Below are 11,796 nucleotides of genomic sequence, written 5' to 3'. Positions count from 1 at the left end.
AATAATCACACAAAAATTGATGAACATGCATATAATATGTACACAGATAATGTAAACCTGTATATCTAAAATAATACCAACATCAATTTTATTTTAACTATTGTTAAATCGAAAATGTTTGAAATCTTCTTACAAAAATGTTCTTGTAAAAATCTTATGGTTAAAACAAGAAATAAAAAAAATAAAAAAAATTAAAAAAAAAGACTAATGCACGATCATAACACTAGAGCAAAGAACACTAGAGCGAAGATCCCAGCGCTACCTAAGTCCATGGGGTTCTGGTCTAAGCTGCCTTTATCCATGATGGGCAGGGCCTCCATAGCCAAAATGATTGTCCTCCCCAGGTTCCTGTATGTGTTCCAAAATGTGCACTTCTATATTACTAAACCTTTCTTCCGTTTGCTGGATACAATAATCCGGGATTTCCTATGGGGGAGGTGCAGGCACCGGGTGGCCCTGTCCACATTAGTCTTACCATACAAATCGGGTGGGATCCAACTGCCTAATTTAGAGAAATACTACCTGGCCGCCCAGTTGGGCTTTGTATCAAAATGGTTAGCAGACAATGTCACTTCAGAGACCCCTCTGTTGCAGTCCATGATCTCCCCGTTACGCTTAAAGGAATTGATCTGGGGCCCTCAGACCCTGATAAGCAACCCACCCTTCCTGGTGACCCTGGGTAGGAAAATATGGTACAGGACCTCAGTGATTATGAAACTAAAGCAAACATTCCCCGGAAATGCCACTGCTCTCGGGGTTGAATAAGACTGATACCGATCTAAATAGTGCCAGGCTCTGGGAGGGAAAAGGAATCTACACGTGGGGAGACCTGTATGAAGGGGGGACCTTTCGGAAGTTCTCTGAGTTACAGGCGGAGTATGATATTCCCTCCAGTCAATACCTATGGTATCGGAAGATTAGACTGTTTGCCCAAACAAATTGGGAAAATTGGCCAGAGGAACCAGACATTAACCCCTTTATAACGCTGCTTTATAGTTTGGGAGAGGGTGGAAGAGTGGTGTCCCAAATATATGACCACATGGGAAACTGATATAGGGCGGGAACTAACAGATAGCGAATGGGACAGGGCACTGTCATTCTCTGGAGAGGTCTCTAGAAATCACCGATTTCGACTGATCCAGATCAACGCGTTATACCGCACCTATCTGACCCCGAGTAGATTGGCCAAATTCAACAACAATGTGCTGCCAAACTGCCCTTGGTGCGGAGCTGATAACGCAGACTTAATCCACATGCTATGGACCTGCCCCAAGACCCAGACTTTCTGGTCCAAAATAAAACAAATGTGCGAGGAGGCGGGTCACACTAGGTACGAATGGACCCCACATGAGTGTCTCCTGGGCACCTATCCTATGTTAGCTAAACTCAAACATTCAGTCAAACTAATGGATTTGGCATGCATAATGGCGAAAAGGACTATGGCTATGTCATGGAAAAAACCCGCAGGTCCGATTTTCACAGTGTGGCGTAAAGAACTTGAGAATTGGGCGAACGCCGAAACAAAGGCTCGGGAAGAGAGCGTAACCAGGTCTACTGAAGACTCGAGTATGGCGCTGGTTGCATGGAAAAATATCATGACAAAACTGTTCCACTCCCCTGATGATAAACCTCCTTGAATAACCCGCAGGAAGCACACCCGACCACTGCAGAAAAAAGACACCAACTTCAATAGGTCCATCGTGAGACACAATGACCCCCTGGTCTGGTCCATGTCCCCCCCCCCTTCCCACGACAGGAGCATCCGCCCTATCGGTCACCAGTGAAACTGGACTTGGATTGACACCAGAGATAGTTACTGTTCATTGTTGTTTGTACTTATTGTTTAACATGTTGCTGTATAAGTATCCAGACTTGTTTATTGATACTGAAGCTGGCACAGAAAGAGGTGCAGTGTTTGCAAATATAACAAAATGCCAATAAACAAATTTTAAAATAAAAAATTAACTGCATTATAAAATCAAGAGTTTTATGTGGACAGTTTATCGGAACGTCATCATCCAAATGCAGTTAATTATAATCATCTATAGATCACAAAGGGAGAAGAGTATCCAAAAAGATTCATGGAACTAATGCGGAACAGTTTCGGACAATGAACAGTGCAAGCTACTGCAAACATAAAAAATGCATTTTTCACATGTACCTAGGAAACCTTTCAAATAACAATGTGTTGTTTAGAACAATATGAAATCTCCATAAAGCAAAATCGCACACCGGAATGTGAAAATTCATATATTTTAACTTTTATCAAAGCTCTTCACCGATTATGTCACATCAGGGAAAGCACAGTGTATCATTTTGAATTTATGATGAATACGAAAGGACTATTAGCCAGTATAAGCCAGGCATTTTGAGAACTGAAACACTTGTCACATTGTCTTTAGAATGCAAGTCTCCAAGATGAGTGTCTTTTTGCATTCGAGCATTTAGAGGAGAAAAACTTCATTTTTGTGAAAGGGTATTCTAGTGTGCTCTCAAATTAATACGTCCTTGTGTGAGTGCTTGCAACAGTGCCAAAGGTAGCATTTCCTGTAGTGCAGGTGGTTAAATATTTTTGGGGCATCCTGTGTATTTGGGCCTTGACAATTGAATGTAGATTTCATTTTTCACTTAAAGATAATTGGAATGGAGTACTTTGTTCCAGCCTTTAATTCTCAATGTTGACATCTAATGAATAATTTATTTTGCCCATAACCAATGCCAGAGTAATAACAGGGTTGGATATATCGCTAGTTATAGTTAGAGCAGTTTATCTTTCTTTCATGAATACATCCCGTTCCTAGTAGCTCATTAGGAAACTTTACACATGATCCTCCAATTATGAGGCATCCTGTTGTACACGTGGCTCCAGTTTCTCTCTGGTGCCGATACATTATAGGGTATTCTGTTTTATCGATCATGCATCTATCATGATAGATATCTGCCAGTGTTTTATTCATATTGCTGATGTTTGTAGGTACATTCTTTCTGTGGAAACATGTCTACGTTGGATTTTATTTCTTTTTTGCTGAAACAAGATTAAATAAATATATGGTAATGTGGAGTAAGGCCAAGTAATATGAATGATCGACGTTTCTTGCATAGTGCCGAATTGGTCTGTCTCGATATAGAATGACATACAACTGATAAGGTCGGAGGATCTTGAGTTTTTTCTTGAAGATATAAACAGATGTCACTTAGTCAATATCACTTGTGATTTCTATAATACTTTCTTCAGATTCCATTTCTTGTTTTTTTAAAAGTTTTAGCCTTTCCATGCGTAAAATATAGTAGTCATTTGGAATCGAAACTTCTATCAACTTAACAAAGGTTTTGTGTGTTTTTTGTAATCTGAGAGTTGTGTGCATGTTTTTGTGAGTTATAAGGTTTCCCGACTGACTGAAACACTTTCCACACACATCACATTTATGCTGTTTCTCTCCAGTATGGGTCTTCTTATGGGTTATTAAGTGTGACGACTGGCTAAAACATTTTCCACATTCAACACAAGAAAATGGCTTCTCTCCGGTGTGCGTTCGAAGGTGAACATTTAGGCTTGAGGAGTGCCTGAAATGTTTACCACATTCAGTACACGAATATGGCTTCTCTCCAGTGTGTTTTCTTTGGTGAATGATGAGGCTAGATGTCTGGCGGAAAATCTTTCCACATTCACTACACCGAAAAGGTTTTTCTCCTGTGTGCGTTCTTTGATGCAGAATCAAGCTTGAAGCCCAGCAATAACACTTCCCACATTCACCACACTTGTATGGCTTCTCTCCAGTGTGCCTTCTCTGATGAAGAATTACACTTGATGACCGGCTAAAGCACTTCCCGCATATGGCACATGTGCAGGCTTTCAGTCCTGTCTCTTTTCTCTTTCTTTTGATTGAGTTGGTATTCGTTTCATTTTCCACGCAATGCTCCGATATCTGTTCTGAGAGTTTTCTCTGAAAATTTTGTGAAAAGCTCTGTGCTCTGCTAGCTTCTTTTTGCTTTAGACATTGTATAACCTGCTCCTTCAGGTTCCTTGATAATATTTGACGAGGCTCCATTTCAGAAGTTCCTCTTTTTTGATGATTCTCCTCTTATCTGTACCTGGTTCCATTCACTGTGGGATACAAAGAATGAAATTTACTTCATGTTTATTTAGTACATTGTAAATTAATGAATGATTCGATACCTTGTGACAGGGCTTATATTGTGCAGTGTAAAAATAACCCTTAGACTCCAAGTGATATACATATTATATCATGTGATGGCCATTTGCAAAAGAGTGAAAAGAATGGAGTGTTTACAAAATCGTCAACACTGTATGCAGTGAACCCCAACGAGCCTGTACTGAACTCTCTGGGAGTAGGCCCGATATATAATCTGCCAGACAATGGGTTAATGCTGAATTACTGCTGCTTGTGTTCAAATGGTCTGTAAAATACCCAGGTCTGACATTCAACTTATTTTTGCAAGTGAGAAATACCATCCTCCCGACGGATTTACATTTTGTTAGGGAGGCTTTTGCTCAGCATGATCTCTTCAAAGAACCTCATATTTTATCTTAAATTCTAATGTTCATGTGGAACTATTTTGTGCTCGTCCCTACCACCATCGTGTTCTCCCCTTCAGTACAAATTCTATATTTTTCATCATTTCATCTTCAACTCCATTTAACCCAGTTACCCACCGGATTTCTTGTCGCTTGTATAGCCTCAGGTGCACCAACGGGATTTATCCGTTTCCTTTTAAACCCCTCCTGTCTGCACCTGCTCCTTTTTTATCTTCCTGCCCATCTTATCCCAATCTTTTTTTCTACTTCTTCCAGCTTGCCCTTATCACCAATGTGCGTTTATCCTTTTCTTCTCTCTATCCTCTGCGCTACTGCCCAAGTCCACGTCAGCGCCTTTTTACATTCCTTACTCCCTTTATCAGCACTCTTCTAGCCATGCTCCGATTGTCTCATTTTAGTCTCACTTCTGTCTTTTGTGATCTCCCTCCCTTTGTTAAAGAATGCTTTAAATCAGTCACTCTTCATCCTTTGCCAATGTCAGTCTCTCCTCTGTCTTTGCCAATATCAATCTATGTGCCCACTCCTTCTGCATTTGCAGCCTCCCCTTCCTTTTCCCCGTCCCGATTACCACCCCTCCCCCGACTTTTCAGTAGAGCTGGAGAGGGCTAGGCGGTTGTATGCACTTGGGATCCAAATGATAGTAAATGGTCAGAGAGCACATGCCCAGGGAATGGATTTCATGCCATGCTGCATGGGTTTAAGTGGGCAATGACTAGCAGTCTTTTCCGTCTCACCCAGTTCCTCCCCCCTCAACTTTGCAACATGATGCTGCGAGTTGTAGAGACAGAAAGAGGCGCGAGAGAGCAGTGAGCTTTAATATAGTGCCTGTTCAATGTACTGCAAGCTTTTAAAAATCAGCTTTGAAACACTCTTCTGCTAAGCAAAATGAAATCGGAACTTCCAGAAAACCTGAAAACTTGCAATCTTATGTCCTGACACAAGGGGCCGCATTACGAATGTGGCAGTAAGGCAACAACGGCGCCGCTAGTGCTACCAGCGCCGTTGTTACCATACCGCCACATTACGAGTTCTGCTCGGGGGTGCCGCTCCGCTCTGCACGCCTGGTCAGACCAGGCATGCAGAGCGGCACCCGCGAGTAGAACTTGTGATTGCACCGCCACTGTTATAAATGGTGCCGGTGCAACCATGCACCCCACCCCCATTCCCTATTGGGCAGAATGGGGATCAGAAGCCCGGCCATACCGGCACCCGCGAATGGGCAATTACCAGCCCATTGAAATCATAATGGGCCGGTAATGGCCTATTCGTGGGTGCCGGTATAGAGTTTGGCAGTAGCCGTTCCATTATTAAGGGCACGGCTACCGCCAAACTCGTAATGTGGCCCAATATCATTCTCTAAAAGAAGCAAATGAAGGGTATACTAGGAAGTTGGTAAAAAAATGACTGGAGTCAAAACCAAGTGCAAGATGTTCAGCAGTTTCAGCATCGCCGACCTTAGCAGCAGGTGATTAGTCTTGCGACTCTGCACACACTAATGTTACTTTATTTGTATAGCGCCAAAGCCCTTGGGTGTCCAGGCGCTGAAACAGAAAGAACAAGTTAGATGAAAGAAGCAGCCCAGTCGCAGAGTGTTTACATGAACAGTATGGTTTTTAAAGATTTCCTAAAAACCAGATGATTTTCCTCCTTTCGGAAGTGCTTCTGGCAACTCGTTCCAAGCCTGTGCCGCCAACACGGTTCCGTGAACCGATGCCAAGTGCAAATGTGCTTGCTTTAGGCCAATTTCACATACGGAATAGGTTTTACACACCAGGAAGTTTTAAAAAAGGACATGCGTACAGGAGGCCTTGTACGTCAGCATGCCAGGTGGTGTCTGTGCAGAGGCCACACATATTTGCCTACTGAAGCATAATTACCCACTGAGCTCATCTGAAGCAAAATCTATGCATAGTGAGCAATGGCGAACAGGACCGGGAGCTTAGTTCAGGGGCAACTCACTCACCTTGGATGCAAGATGACACAGAGGAAAACGGGTCCGATCCCCGGGTCTGTGCCTAGAAGTCTCTGGGTATTAAGCTCGTTATAAATAAGCAATTGCAATTACAGGTGCATGCGGGAACGATACTAAAGTACATGCTGAGCCCGGAAATAGTCTTAGGAAATCTCCCGTCCTTAAATGCTTGGAGCAGACACCTCTCTGACACAAGCACCAGTAAATACATTGGACAGCGAACACTACAGAGCACGGTGACAACACACTTGCGAAATCAACAACTTCAAATAGCCAGAACAGACATCAGGGATCAGAGATCTTGGGGGGGAAGGGACTTTTTAGAAGTTCCATTTCTTGACCTGTGATGCTTTAATTACAGGTCAAACTGTACAAGGGGGCCAACAGTGGCCACCAAAGAGTGGTGGAAGTGTACAATAATGTTTAATGTACATTATTTGTGTTGAAATTAAAGTTTGTGTGCCCCCTTTGATTTGCATGGGCTACAATATCCAAAATCATCTAACTCTGAAAAAGAAATAAAACAAACACCAGCCCCCCGTAGATGAATTGTACGCTCATTGCAATTGTTAGGCATCTTCAAGAAACATGCGTTCCGAAAATATAACCCGAAAACATATCTTGCATCTATAGGTTTACATAATGTGTTTGTGGCGTTTGCTCTATAAAAACTGCAATGGTGCACCAATATTATGCTACAAGTCTTTTATACTGCACACAATCGCCACTGTAGTGGTTTCCTAGCAAATGGCTTGTCTGGAGTTTGGCTCATTTTGCCCCGTGTATCTAGATCTTAGTTTGTGGAGGAATAGGAGTATGGGAGAAGATAAAGAGGATACAGGTGAAATGGAATAGGAATAGGGTGATGTAGAGGGAAAAAGGAATGGTTCATTATCTGTTGGGTACCTCTGAGAAGTTGGACCGTAGATCAGGACTGCAGAAAGAAAGGAAGATTTTTAGCGTATTTGTCACGCAATGTGGATTTGTTCTCTTGGCGGCTTCTCGCTGTTAGCCACAAGTCGAGTTTTCATAGCCTAACGAACCGCCCCCACCGCCCTTCTTTGGGTACATCAGTGGCGTCAGAACTTTTTCCGGCTACAACTTAGTGGCCCTTTAGAGGAGGTAGACTACTTGGAGACTGGATACATCCGTGTGTCTTTTGCCTCGAAAGTGTGGCTTTCTTCTCAGTCATGTAGCTGCCATTTTGTGGCTCATAAATTAACTTTACAGTGTTCTTTGCGGAGATAGGGGCCGACTGCAACAGAACCTTTATAGCTCCATGTTTAGGAGTTTGCACATCTCTGGATCTTTGGGTTCCGTTTGTGCCCCCTGATCCGCTAATTTGACACTTATGCACCACGTCGGATGCCTCTGGATTTGCAGACGCAGTGTACCACCTCCATGGACTAGGTTGCCCAGCACTAAATTCTTGAGGGTCTTGACCAATTTCATTTCTACAAAAGGTGCAAGGGTCCTTCAGGTAACTTGTTGCAAAATCGATTGAGTATTGAGTCACAGGAAGGGTCTGTTGCATTCCAGGCAGAACTTAAAAAGGTGTAGCCTTCATGCGGTGGGCTAATGGGGTCTAGGGTTCCAACAATTATATGCATCAATTGAATCATTCTTTTTATTTGATTGGCCCCTAATAACAAATTGCTGTTGACGTTTGGTCTCGCCTCATGGAGGCATCGCCACTGTTTAATTTTCCTTTCCACTCCACTCTTGTGACGTGACCAACAGCGGGGGAAAAAACAAATCCGAGGGCATAGGTGCCGTGGGGCTGTATGGGTATCAAAATATGTAAGGTAAGTATATTCTGAAAGAACACCACTTTTGACGAACATTTTGTCATTCTGAAGAAAACAAATGTAATACTCCGTGCATACCGCTAGATAGCGAATCATGCACAGCATATGAACCTAAACAGATCACAAGCCCTAGAAATGTATCTCTCTCTCCCCCGAGAACCCCACCCACCCAAATAAAGCATTTGGTAGAACAGGCTTTTTTGGTATGGCTGTGTGTTGGTTCATAAATCTGTTCCAACACACGGTGGAATTGGCAGTTATTTGTGAACCCTCCACCCCCTTCTTTCACCAAAAAGGAGGCTGCCTTTCCCAAAATGACCGGAGGAGTCACATGGCTTGCCCTTGCCTCATTTTTGGCCATTGGCTGTATTTGTCCCAAACTGGGGGATGTCAGTCTGAGACAGGTTCTCACTGGCATATGCAGGTGCCCGTATGGGGAAGTGTGGATTCAATCCTTTGTGCAAGTGGCCTGTCTGCATGCTTGGATGTGCTTGGAGGGATGGATGGCGGGCCATTGGCTGACCCACTACTCTTTTGAATGCTGCTTGGTGTTTAATTGGGTGCAGTGGTGTTCACTCACAGATTCCCAAAAAAGATAAAAGCAGCCACCCCTCACCCCTGCCCACTCGTTGTCTAAAGCTGGCCCTTTCAAAAACCTTCTGCTCGAGGACAGATGGAGGCTTTGCACCAGAATGCTTTCAAGCTCCGCAGAATTTGAAGAAACAACAAGAAACCCACAGTGGGGCTCTTCTCCCATGATCCAGTGGAATAAACTAGATCACAGAATCTGCTCAAAGGCCTTTTCTCCCTGAAGCACATGACTGTGCGTCTGCATCGTCAGACCCAGAAGCAGGTACTCTTTTGCTGCTAGGATCCCGAAGACTCTTCAGAGCTGAACAGACACAAGAACCAATGACACAGGATCCCAGGCAAGGACTCTGGTTCCGTTTCTCCAGTTCCAAGAACTGCTCCTAAACTATTCGTAGGATACACTTTCGCACTAAGATAACCCTTTCCCGTCAAAGACTGACCCGAACCACAATACTTGTCCCTCTTAGTGTCTTGTGTCTGCCTGAACCAAAAATCATTTGTATATCTCAGTTAAAGCAGTTTTTTTCAGGAAGGACTCTCTTAAAACTATCACTTAAGCTCTTACCTGCCTGACATATTGTTGCATCTCCCGTTTCACAAATGTACCTTTTCTTGAATCAAAATGTATTCTTTACATAAATATAGTGTGTGGGCAATCTTTTACTGGCTGTTAATGAAAAGTCTTTACTGTACCGGTGAACCACTCCACTCCACCTCTTGAGAGGTAGGCCTGGGATGCTCGGTCACAACTACCACATAGAGCCTGGTGAGTTTGAGGGAATCACTAGCAATGCTGGCATCAGGAAGGGACACCCAAGGACCATGACCATTGGGCCCGATTTCTGTTTCTGAACCCCAATCACTCAAAGCCAATCACAAAATTAACCTGCTGTGAATACACTTGGGGAAAAGCCTGAATTACCATAACACTGAGGTCATATGCCCCTTATGCGGAGGAACTTTTTTAAACCAATGGTACAGCTAGAACTGTAACCTTACACCAAAAACAGAGGCACTTAATAATCTACCCCAGCAATGCCTATCTTTTGGTGCCAAGAAGGGAATCCACTTTAATGGAATCTTAGTAGCTGCTTGCTTGACAAATGACCACTCCATATCCATACTTCCTGTTTACCAGTCCATCACGAGAGCCAAATGGGCTGCCTTCAAATACCTCCGGGGATCTGGTCCTCTCAATCTACCCTACCATATGCACCGCATCAGCAATTTAAGTGAAAACCTAGGTGACCTGCCCTTCCAAATAAATTGAAACTCAGCTTTGTGCAACTTCTGAAGATCTGTTTCTAATATGTGCATTGGGATAGCCTGTGCAGTGTACAGCAACCTAGGGATTGCTTTCATCTTCAGAGCATGAAGTCCTCCGTATGTTGTCAAAGGTTTGACAGCCTAAGATGAACCCCGACTGGTCCGGGTGGATAAGGGTGGGAAGGAAACCTTCTAGCCTGTTGGCCAAAATCTTGGTATACATTTTGACATCAACATTAATTAAGGCTATGGGCCGATAAGGGCCACACTTGGTGGGGGTCCTCATTAGGTTTTGTAAGAAGTGTCACTTTTGCATCCTCCATAAAGGTCACAATTTGCCCCATCTTCCGCAAGTAATTAAATAAGCTAGTAAGGTACGGAATAATTACCCTACTGAATGTTCTATAAAAGCCCGTCATTAAACCATCCGCCCCAGGGAAGTATTAAAAGGCAATGACTTGATAACTATGCAACCCTCGTCCTCTCCAATTTCCCCACCCAACGCATTCCCAATTTTGCTAATTGCACCTTGTCCAGGTAATCCACTATAAGTGTTCCAGGGGATTCTGAGAAGAGTACAAATCCATGAAAAACATTTATTATGCGGGGCACTTGTGTACATCAGCTGTTCCCTGCTCATCATCTACTGCGAAAATAACCCTAGAACCTAGTTATCCCTTAACAGTGTATCAAGATACTTACCCGCTCTTTTGGTTTGGAGAGGTTTAGCACTGGCCCACAGCCTGCCTATATTCCCTATATGCTTTCCTTTGGATGGGGTGGAGGGGGCAGATTCCTTTTCCTGCACTACTCTACTTCCCCCCTCAAGTTGGGCTTCCAACACCTTAAATTGTTTTTCTCTCACTGCTTTCATAGCAATGAGCTTCCCCCCTAATAGTTGATTTAAAGGCATCCCACCCTGTGCTCTCACTGGTGTCTTCTAACTTGTTTATGTCGAAGAAGCGGGCGTACATGCCTTCTAGATCTTTTTTGACAATCCAGATCACTTATGTCTCCTGGAGTTTTCCACCCCCACATACGGCGTGATCTACTATACCAATCAGCCCCACCTCGATCCCCTTGATTGCCTCTATTAAGGGTACCAAGACCCAAATATAATCTATATGGGACTGGGAGTTATGGACATCCCGCCCCCTTACCTCCCTCCACATTGCCAAATTTCTCCTGTAAGGACTTAGATGAAATCCCTCCCCTATGCGAAGCCCCAGTTGTACTCCTATCCAGTTCCCGGGACCAGGACAAGTTGCCCCCATCATGATATTTTCTTTTGAGAACCCTTCAAGTGTAATCAAGAGGTCCTTCAAAAATGACTCTTCACCCTTATAAGGGGCATAAAAATCGAGGCCACAGTATATTCCTTCCCGTCCACGCCCCCTCTGTCGCCAGTAACGTTAATCGGGAACCCACGCTCCCCCAACAACACTGTAGAACCCCTAAATCCAGATACTGTTGTCTCGCCAACACCCCTTCCCCAAAAGAACCTCCCTCATTACCCCAGACCCCATTAACAGAAGCCCCCCGCCACTTCAACCTCCCCCGCTCAATCCCCACCCCTCCAGGGCATTTTCACCCTTTTGGTA

The 11,796-nt window shown here is 43.8% G+C and overlaps 1 long non-coding RNA gene across 1 annotated transcript in view; it reads right to left on the bottom strand.

The window, feature by feature from the left end:
- Positions 1-1,851: 1,851 nt before the first annotated feature.
- LOC138577737 (uncharacterized) overlaps positions 1,852-11,796 on the bottom strand; it is a 34,286-nt gene continuing 24,341 nt past the window's right edge. Inside the window, exon 2 of the long non-coding RNA XR_011303978.1 lies at positions 1,852-4,105. This is a non-coding gene — a long non-coding RNA (uncharacterized lncRNA). The remainder of the gene's footprint in view (positions 4,106-11,796) is intronic.

This window comes from Ambystoma mexicanum, chromosome 1p, assembly GCF_040938575.1.
Source record: "Ambystoma mexicanum isolate Mex_15411 chromosome 1p, UKY_AmexF1_1, whole genome shotgun sequence".
NCBI lineage: Eukaryota > Metazoa > Chordata > Amphibia > Caudata > Ambystomatidae > Ambystoma > Ambystoma mexicanum.
This window is presented reverse-complemented; position numbering and strand designations above follow the sequence as displayed.